Here is an 8,279-nt window from a genome sequence, read left to right as displayed (position 1 = left end):
TCAATGGGAAGCTCAAGCATTTTTTCAGCACATCCCCTCCCGGAGGTCTGGTGATGGTGTAAAATTGGTCAAATTGATGAAAACAGTGCTGAAATTACATGGCAACAGCAGGGGGAAGACGCTTGGAAGCTCCTCTGACTCCCAGGTCACTGGTGTGAACAATATTTTCAAAGTATTATGCCACTGACAATAAAACATACAAAAGCTAAGCAAAAATTGATTTTTCTGGAAAAAATGTTAAGAAAAATTCTTTCCAGGGCAATGACTTGTTACACGCATGTCGCCTAAGTTCAGATAGGGGGTTACATGAATTTGTTGGAATCCTGGGGGAACCGTTATTCCGGGCAATCATGGGCTGCAGCTTCTCTCAGGCACAGGACAGATTCAATTGCTGACCAGACACATTTGACAAGTATCCTCATAAATGGTAGAACAGTAACATTTAATGAGGCACAGCCAGTGCAATGAAAATGTCTCTTTGAGCAACAGGCTCCAGTAATAACAGTACAGTCTCCTTTGCAGCACAGCAGTGCACAGTCTATTATCCTGTAGCACAGTACAGCACAGTTTTAATGCATACACAACCACAGGCTTTTCCTTCACAAGGACTAAATTGTACACAGCATTCTTTATCCTGCATGGAGATGGAGGGGGGAGGGTTTGATGAGGGAGATGATCTCTGTGACAGGCTTCCTTCCAGTTCTTATCTTCCTGGCTGATAATACTGCACACTGTTAGCTCAGGGAGTCTAACTGACCTTTGTCTAGCTTCCCTCCTGACATGAATTCTGTTCCCTTGCCTTTTGTGAGATACAGATCATAAGACACCTTTCTCTTTGGCTCTGGACAGATAGTAAACAACTTCTCCACTATACACCTGGGGCTCTGCTAAAACACTCCCCTTCTCCTGTGACTGTGTTAACCCCTCTAGTTGCTGGATGCTTCTGGAGCACAACACTTCCTGTCTAATGTGCTTGTGTTACTTCCAATAGTTTATGAATGCTTTTAAAGCAACAGCACTACCTCAGCATGTCACAGACTTATATAAAAGGCAAAATAAATAACCAAAAACAAAAATGATCCTTCATCCTCCACACCTTGGGCTATGTTCACACGTACAGGTTTTGCTGCATTATTGCAATTTTGTACTTCTTTCAATGGTGAAAAATACATTCACCAGTTAATGTAATTTTAACATTTTACTACCTTATCTGACTAAGTGGTATGTGAGACATGATCAGACACATCCAGAATGAACACTCATTTACAGCTGATAATACCATCTAGAACCTGTCTCTATTTTAAAAGCAGCTAACAGCGTGGGTCTCCTATACTGTTGTTGCGTATATGTTATGATACCCCCAGTGGCACTAAAAGCCATCTGACAAAACGCTAGCGGTCAGGACCTCCAAGGCATTGTAAGGTGACTAATTGTCGTGTAGTCGATGGGAGGTATGTATCACAGAGATGACTGGTCTCTGTGATGTAACCCAGAGTATTATCTCTAGTGCATGCATGCACCAAGAGGACTAATTGGTGCACCTGGGAGACGGGTTACGGGTTGCTAGGAGAAAATGGGCTGGTCCAGCAACCTACATACCTCATCTCTTGGTGTGGTTATCAACCTATATAATGGAGGCTGTTGTTTGGCACATGGTCTGTGTGCTTGGAGGGAGAAGGCCTCCTGAGTGTGTTTGTCTTCAGACCAAGCCAGGATACTGAACACTACCCAAGCTTGTGTGCCACACAGGCCTGAGTGAGCAGAGACTTGCTAAGGACAATTATTTTGTTTTCCTGATATCAAGACCATTTGCTTTTCTGTTTTGCTTCTGGGTTTATGAAGCAATAAACCCACATGAACTTTTAAAGGAAAATGCACCCTGTTTTACTCCCGTCGCACCCCAGCGAGTAAAATCCCTACAGCATAGAGAGACAGTTCTTGCCACGTGTCCAGCTTAGAAACCCAATAGTTGTAAGGCACAGAGTAATCACGGAGGATGCTGGTACGATCGCCAAGATAGTCCTTCAGCATCTTCCAAAATTTTTCCTTCCTTGTCAGAGTAACCCGCGCATTATGGCATGGGTGCTGGGAGAGTCTGAAAAAAACTGTCCCAGACCTTTGACAGCATTCCCCTGCCTCTACTGAATCTGCTTTGTTTCTCTCTCGCATGTACTCCTTGGTTGTACAAGACACAGTGTCCTCTGCCGCCAGCGTTGCCAGATGGGATTTTTTTAAATGATTCTTCAACAAGGGCCATCTGGTACTGCAACATACAACATAGGAGTGGGTCTCCTATACTGCTATTGCATATGCAGCAAGCTCAAGGGCTACTCAAAATTAGGAAGCACTCCAATGCCACTTTGAATACACATAGTAAACTGCCTCAGTCCTTTTTTTTCCCTTCTTAAAGGAGTGGGTCTCCTATACTATTATTGTGTATGCAGCAAGTTCAAGGGCTACCAAAAATTAGGAAATGCTCCAATACTATTTTGATGGGCAGAAAAACATTTACCCCTGTAGGGTATACATAAACATACTGTATACATGAACAGACCATATAATATACAGATTATTAGAGGTAGGCCTCTTAAAATATTTCCTACGGGTATCATAAACACCCTTAAAAAAATTATGAGAAGAAGGAGGGTGACATAAAATAGACAAAATCATGAAGTGTATTCCCATGTCTAGGTGTGAAGTGATGCATGGGAATAGACCACCAAAAAATAACCACTGGATTTGACTTTATGTTCTGCAGCTATCATCTAGTGGTGTTGAGAAGTCTGGCCCAATTCAGCCCTTGTTAATTTTGATAAGAATCAGCCTGTCAGAATTGTCAGTTGACATATGGATGCACCTATCTGTTATAATACTACCGGCGGCACTAAAAACCCACTCTGACAAAACGCTAGCGGTAGGGCAGGCCAGGACCTCCAAGGCGTAGAGAGACATCACTCCAGGAACATATACAGAGCAGCAACCCCAGCTCCTACCATCATACAGCCTGCTGAGCCAGAGCCAAGAGCAAGCCAGGAACCCCAGCAGCCTGTCCAGCCAAAGTCAGCAACACACCTTGACAAAAGGCAAATAAAGGGGACCTTAGAAAGCTGCAAGAGGCAATACTGTTACAGATCCAGGTGGTGAAACCTCTGTGCTGCAGTGCAAGGAGGGACCCAGAGGGGCGTAACTACAGTGGTGGCCAAAAGTATTGGCACCCCTGCAATTCTGTCAGATAATACTCAGTTTCTTCCTGAAAATGATTGCAATCACAAATTCTTTGGTATTATTATCTTCATTTAATTTGCTTGCAAGGAAAAAACACAAAAGAGAATGAAGCAAAAATCAAATCATTGATCATTTCACACAAAACTCCAAAAATGGGCCAGACAAAAGTATTGGCACCCTCAGCCTAATACTTGGTTGCACAACCTTTAGCCAAAATAACTGCGAACAACCGCTTCCGGTAACCATCAATGAGTTTCTTACAATGCTTTGCTGGAATTGTAGACCATTCTTCTTTGGCAAACTGCTCCAGGTCCCTGATATTTGAAGGGTGCCTGCTCCAAACTGCCATTTTGAGATCTCTCCACAGGTGTTCTATGGGATTCAGGTCTGGACACATTGCTGGCCACCTTAGAAGTCTCCAGTGCTTTCTCTCAAACCATTTTATAGTGCTTTTGGAAGTGTGTTTTGGGTCATTGTCCTGCTGGAAGACCCATGACCTCTGAGGGAGACCCAGCTTTCTCACACTGGGCCCTAAATTATGCTGCAAAATTTGTTGGTAGTCTTCAGACTTCATAATGTCATGCACATGGTCAATCAGTCCAGTGCCAGAGGCAGCAAAGCAACCCCAAAACATCAGGGAACCTCCGCCATGTTTGACTCTAGGGACCGTGTTCTTTTCTTTGAATGCCTCTTTTTTTTTCCTGTACACTCTATGCTGATGCTTTTTGCCAAAAAGCTCTACTTTTGTCTCATCAGACCAGAGAACATTCTTCCAAAACGTATTAGGCTTTCTCAGGTAAGTTTTGGCAAACTCCAGCCTGGCTTTTTTATGTCTCGGGGTAAGAAGCGGGGTCTTCCTGGGTATCCTACTGTACAGTCCCTTTTCATTCAGACGCCGACGGATAGTAAGGGTTGACACTGTTGTACCCTCGGACTGCAGGGCAGCTTGAACTTGTTTGGATGTTAGTCGAGGTTCTTTATCCACCATCCGCACAATCTTGCGTTGAAATCTCTCGTCAATTTTTCTTTTCCGTCCACATCTAGGGAGGTTAGCCACAGTGCCATGGGCTTTAAACTTCTTGATGACACTGGGCACGGAAGACACAGGAGCATTCAGGTCTTTGGAGATGGACTTGTAGCCTTGAGATTGCTCATGCTTCCTCACAATTTGGTTTCTCAAGTCCTCAGACAGTTCTTTGGTCTTCTTTCTTTTCTCCATGCTCAATGTGGTACACACAAGGACACAGGACAGAGGTTGAGTCAACTTTAATCCATGTTAACTGGCTGCAAGTGTGATTTAGTTATTGCCAACACCTGTTAGGTGCCACAGGTAAGTTGCAGGTGCTGTTAGTTACACGAATTAGAGAAGCATCACATGATTTTTCAAACAGTGTCAATACTTTAGTCCAACCCCTTTTTTAGGTTTGGTGTGGAATTGTATCCAATTTGGCTTTAGGACAATTCTTTTTGTGTTTTTTCATTGAAGACAAATTAAATGAAGATAATAATACCAAAGAATTTGTGATTGCAATCATTTTCAGGAAGAAACTGAGTATTATCTGACAGAATTACAGGGGTGCCAATAAATTTGGCCACCACTGTAAGTATCAACTCGGACCGACGTAGGTCGTACGGCGGCTCACGACTCCGTGACCAGGGAGGGACTGAGCAGAGGGACCAGATGCTACTCTGGGGACGACCTTGTAAGAGAGAAGGTGACTCCCACGGGTAAGATGGCTGAGACTGACCGATACAGCTGATGGGCACAGCAGGCAGGCTGACGAGAGATCCGGGTAGATGAACTGGCAGAGACAGCAGGCGACAGGCAGGAGCCTCAAGGTAGGCTGGCAGGTGGTCACGGCAAGTGACAGGCAGGAGCCTCTAGGTAGGCTGTCAGGTGGTCACGGCAAGTGACAGGAAGGAGCCTCCAGGTAGGCAGACAGGTGGTCACGGCAAGTGACAGGCAGGAGCTTCCAGGTAGGCAGACAGGTGGTCACGGCAAGTGACAGGCAGGAGCCTCCAGGTAGGCAGACAGGTAACAGGCAGGTACTTCCAGGTAAGCAGGCGGGCAAAGCCCATAGACAGACTGGCGGACTGAACGGAAGACAGACTGTCGGGCTGGAGAGTAGTCAGGCTGGTGGACTGGACTGATAGTCAGGCTGGCAGGCAGGACTAGTAGTCAGGCTAGCAGCGGGACCTGAGGGCTGAAGCAGAGGTAAGTACACTGTGCATCAACTAAAGCTCGGGCACCTTCATATTGGAGGAGGTGCTTTATATATGGGAGGACCTCCGGCAATTGGCCAGGGACTCCTTAGGGCGGCGCGCGCGGCCCCTTTAAGAGGGAGGGAGCGCACGCATGCCCTAAGCACAGTGCCCGGGAAGCTGCGCCTGTCCGCAGAAGCAGGAAGAAGAGCGATGGAGTATGCCGGACGAGGAGCGCGGCGGTGAGAGGGACGGCATCTCTGCCTGGCAGAGGGCAGAGACGCCGATGCTACAGTACCCCCCCTTTACGTCCCCTCTTTTTTAGACCAGAAAGAAATTTTTCGAGGAGAAGCAGGGCATGAATGTTCTCCCTAGGTTTCCAAGTTCTCTCCTCTGGGCCAAACCCCTTCCAATCCACCAGAAAAAAAGGTTTTTCCTCTTACCCTCTTGGTGGCCAAAATGTTCTCTACCTCAAAAACGTCCTCAGCAGAAACCAGAGCAGGGGCAATACCTGGATTGTTGGAAAAAGAATTAAACACAACTGGTTTGAGGAGAGATACGTGGAAGGAGTTGGGAATCCGTATGGTGGCAGGGAGTTTTAACTTGTAGGCCACTGGGTTGATTTGTTTGAGGACTTCAAATGGACCGATGAACCGAGGACCCAAATTGTAGTAGGGTATTTTGAGCCGAACATGTTTGGAGGAGAGCGAAACCTTGTCTCCCAGACGGAATAGAGGCGTATCCAGACGTCTCTTGTCAGCATATCTCTTCATCCGCTCGGAGGACTGAAGAAGTGCGGACCTAGTATTTTCCCAAATGGTGGAAAATTCGCTGACCAGAGACTCCGCAGCAGGGTTGTCCACAGAAGTGGAGACGGGAAATGGAATCTGGGGATGTTGACCATAGACTACAAAGAATGGGGACTTGGAAGTTGATTCGCTCTCATGGTTGTTGTAGGAGAATTCGGCCCATGGTAGGAAGTCCACCCAATCAGTATGGTGAGCATTAACAAAGTGCCAGAGGTAGCTGGTAAGGATCTGGTTGACACGCTCCACTTGGCCATTGGACTGTGGATGGTAAGCAGAGGAGAAATCCAGGGTGACATCCAGCAGCTTACATGTAGCTCTCCAGAAGCGTGAGGTGAACTGCACCCCTCGATTCGACACAATGTGGAGGGGTAGGCCATGGAGACGGAAAATGTGAAGGAAGAAGCCCTTAGCCAGCTCTGATGCAGACGGGAAACCAGGCAGAGGGATGAAGTGGGCCATTTTAGAAAATCGGTCGGCGACCACCCAAATGACTGTACAGCCGGCAGAAACAGGGAGATCTGTAATAAAGTCCATAGAAATGTGTTGCCAAGGGGCATCAGGTACGGGAAGAGGCAGGATATGACCGGCTGGTAAATGTCTGGGAACTTTGTTGCGGGCACAAGACGAACAGGCCGAGACGAAGTCTAACACATCCTTGCAAAGGGTGGGCCACCAGTAATGCCGGGTAATGAGCAGGAAAGTTTTTTTCTGACCGGCATGGCCGGCTAGTTTAGATTAATGACCCCAGTGAAGAATCTTCTCCCGATCTGGAACTGCTACAAACGTCTTACCGGGTGGGAGACAAGTCAGATCTAAGGGGCCCATACTCATCACTTTGGAGGGGTCGATGATGTGCATAGGCTCCTCCTCTAGATCGGAGGACAGGAAGGATTGGGACAAGGAGTCAGCTTTAACATTCTTGTCCGCCAGGCGGAAATGTAGGATAAAGTCGATGCGAGCAAAGAACACAGACCACCGGGCCTGACGCGTATTGAGTCTTTGGGCATTCTGGAGATATGCAAGGTTTTTGTGTTCAGTATAGATGATCAATGGGTAAAGAGCCCCTTCAAGCAAGTAACGCCACTCCTCCAGTGCCAATTTGATGGCTAGCAGTTCTCAGTCTCCTATGGAGTAGTTGCGCTCAGATGAGGAGAAAAGTTTGGAGAAGAAGCTGCAAGTTACCATTCTCCCGGATGAAGATTTTTGGGTGAGCACCGCTCCGGCTCCGGAGGAGGAAGCATCAACCTCCAGGAAGAACTGTTTGTTGCAGTCCAGACGGTGCAGCACTGGGGCAGAGGAGAAGGCTTGATTTAAGGAAAGGAAGGCCTCCTCAGCTTTGGGTGGCCATACCTTGGGATTTGCTCCCGTACGGATGAGCGCAGAGATGGGAGCAGTCCGGGAAGAGAAGTGCGGGATGAAGAGACGGTAGTAGTTGGCGTAGCTCAGGAATTGCTGAATCGCCTTCAACCCCTCCGGACGGGGCCATTTTAAGACGGCAGAGAGCTTCTCGGGGTCCATTCGTAGACCTGTCTGGGAGATAATATAGCCCAGGAGCGGAAGGGAGGTCTGCTCGAAGAGGCACTTCTCAAATTTGGCATAGAGGTGATTCTGCCTGAGCCTAAGCAGGACCTGACAAACATCTCTCCGGTGTGTGGGAAGGTCCGGAGAGAAGACCAAGATGTCGTTCAGGTATACCACCACTCAGGAATCTAGAAGATCACGGAAGAGGTCATTGACTAATTCTTGGAAGATGGCGGGAGCATTGCAGAGACCGAAGGGCATTACACGGTATTCATAGTGACCGTCCCGGGTATTGAATGCAGTCTTCCACTCGTCTCCTTGACGGATCGGGACCAGGTTATACGCCCCACGTAGACCCAGCTTGGAAAAGATCCTAGCACCCTTAAGGCGGTCAAACAACTCGGAGATGAGTGGCAGGGGGTATTTGCTTTTGACCGTGATTTGGTTGAGTCCTCGATAGTCTATACAGGGGCGTAGTGAACCATCCTTCTTCTTGACGAAGAAGAATCCGGCTCCAGCTGG

The sequence above is a fragment of the Phyllobates terribilis genome, unplaced genomic scaffold, assembly GCF_046119375.1.
Source record: "Phyllobates terribilis strain yellow unplaced genomic scaffold, ASM4611937v1 Scaffold_7__3_contigs__length_470593459, whole genome shotgun sequence".
NCBI lineage: Eukaryota > Metazoa > Chordata > Amphibia > Anura > Dendrobatidae > Phyllobates > Phyllobates terribilis.
Note: the sequence above shows the minus strand (reverse complement) of the source record.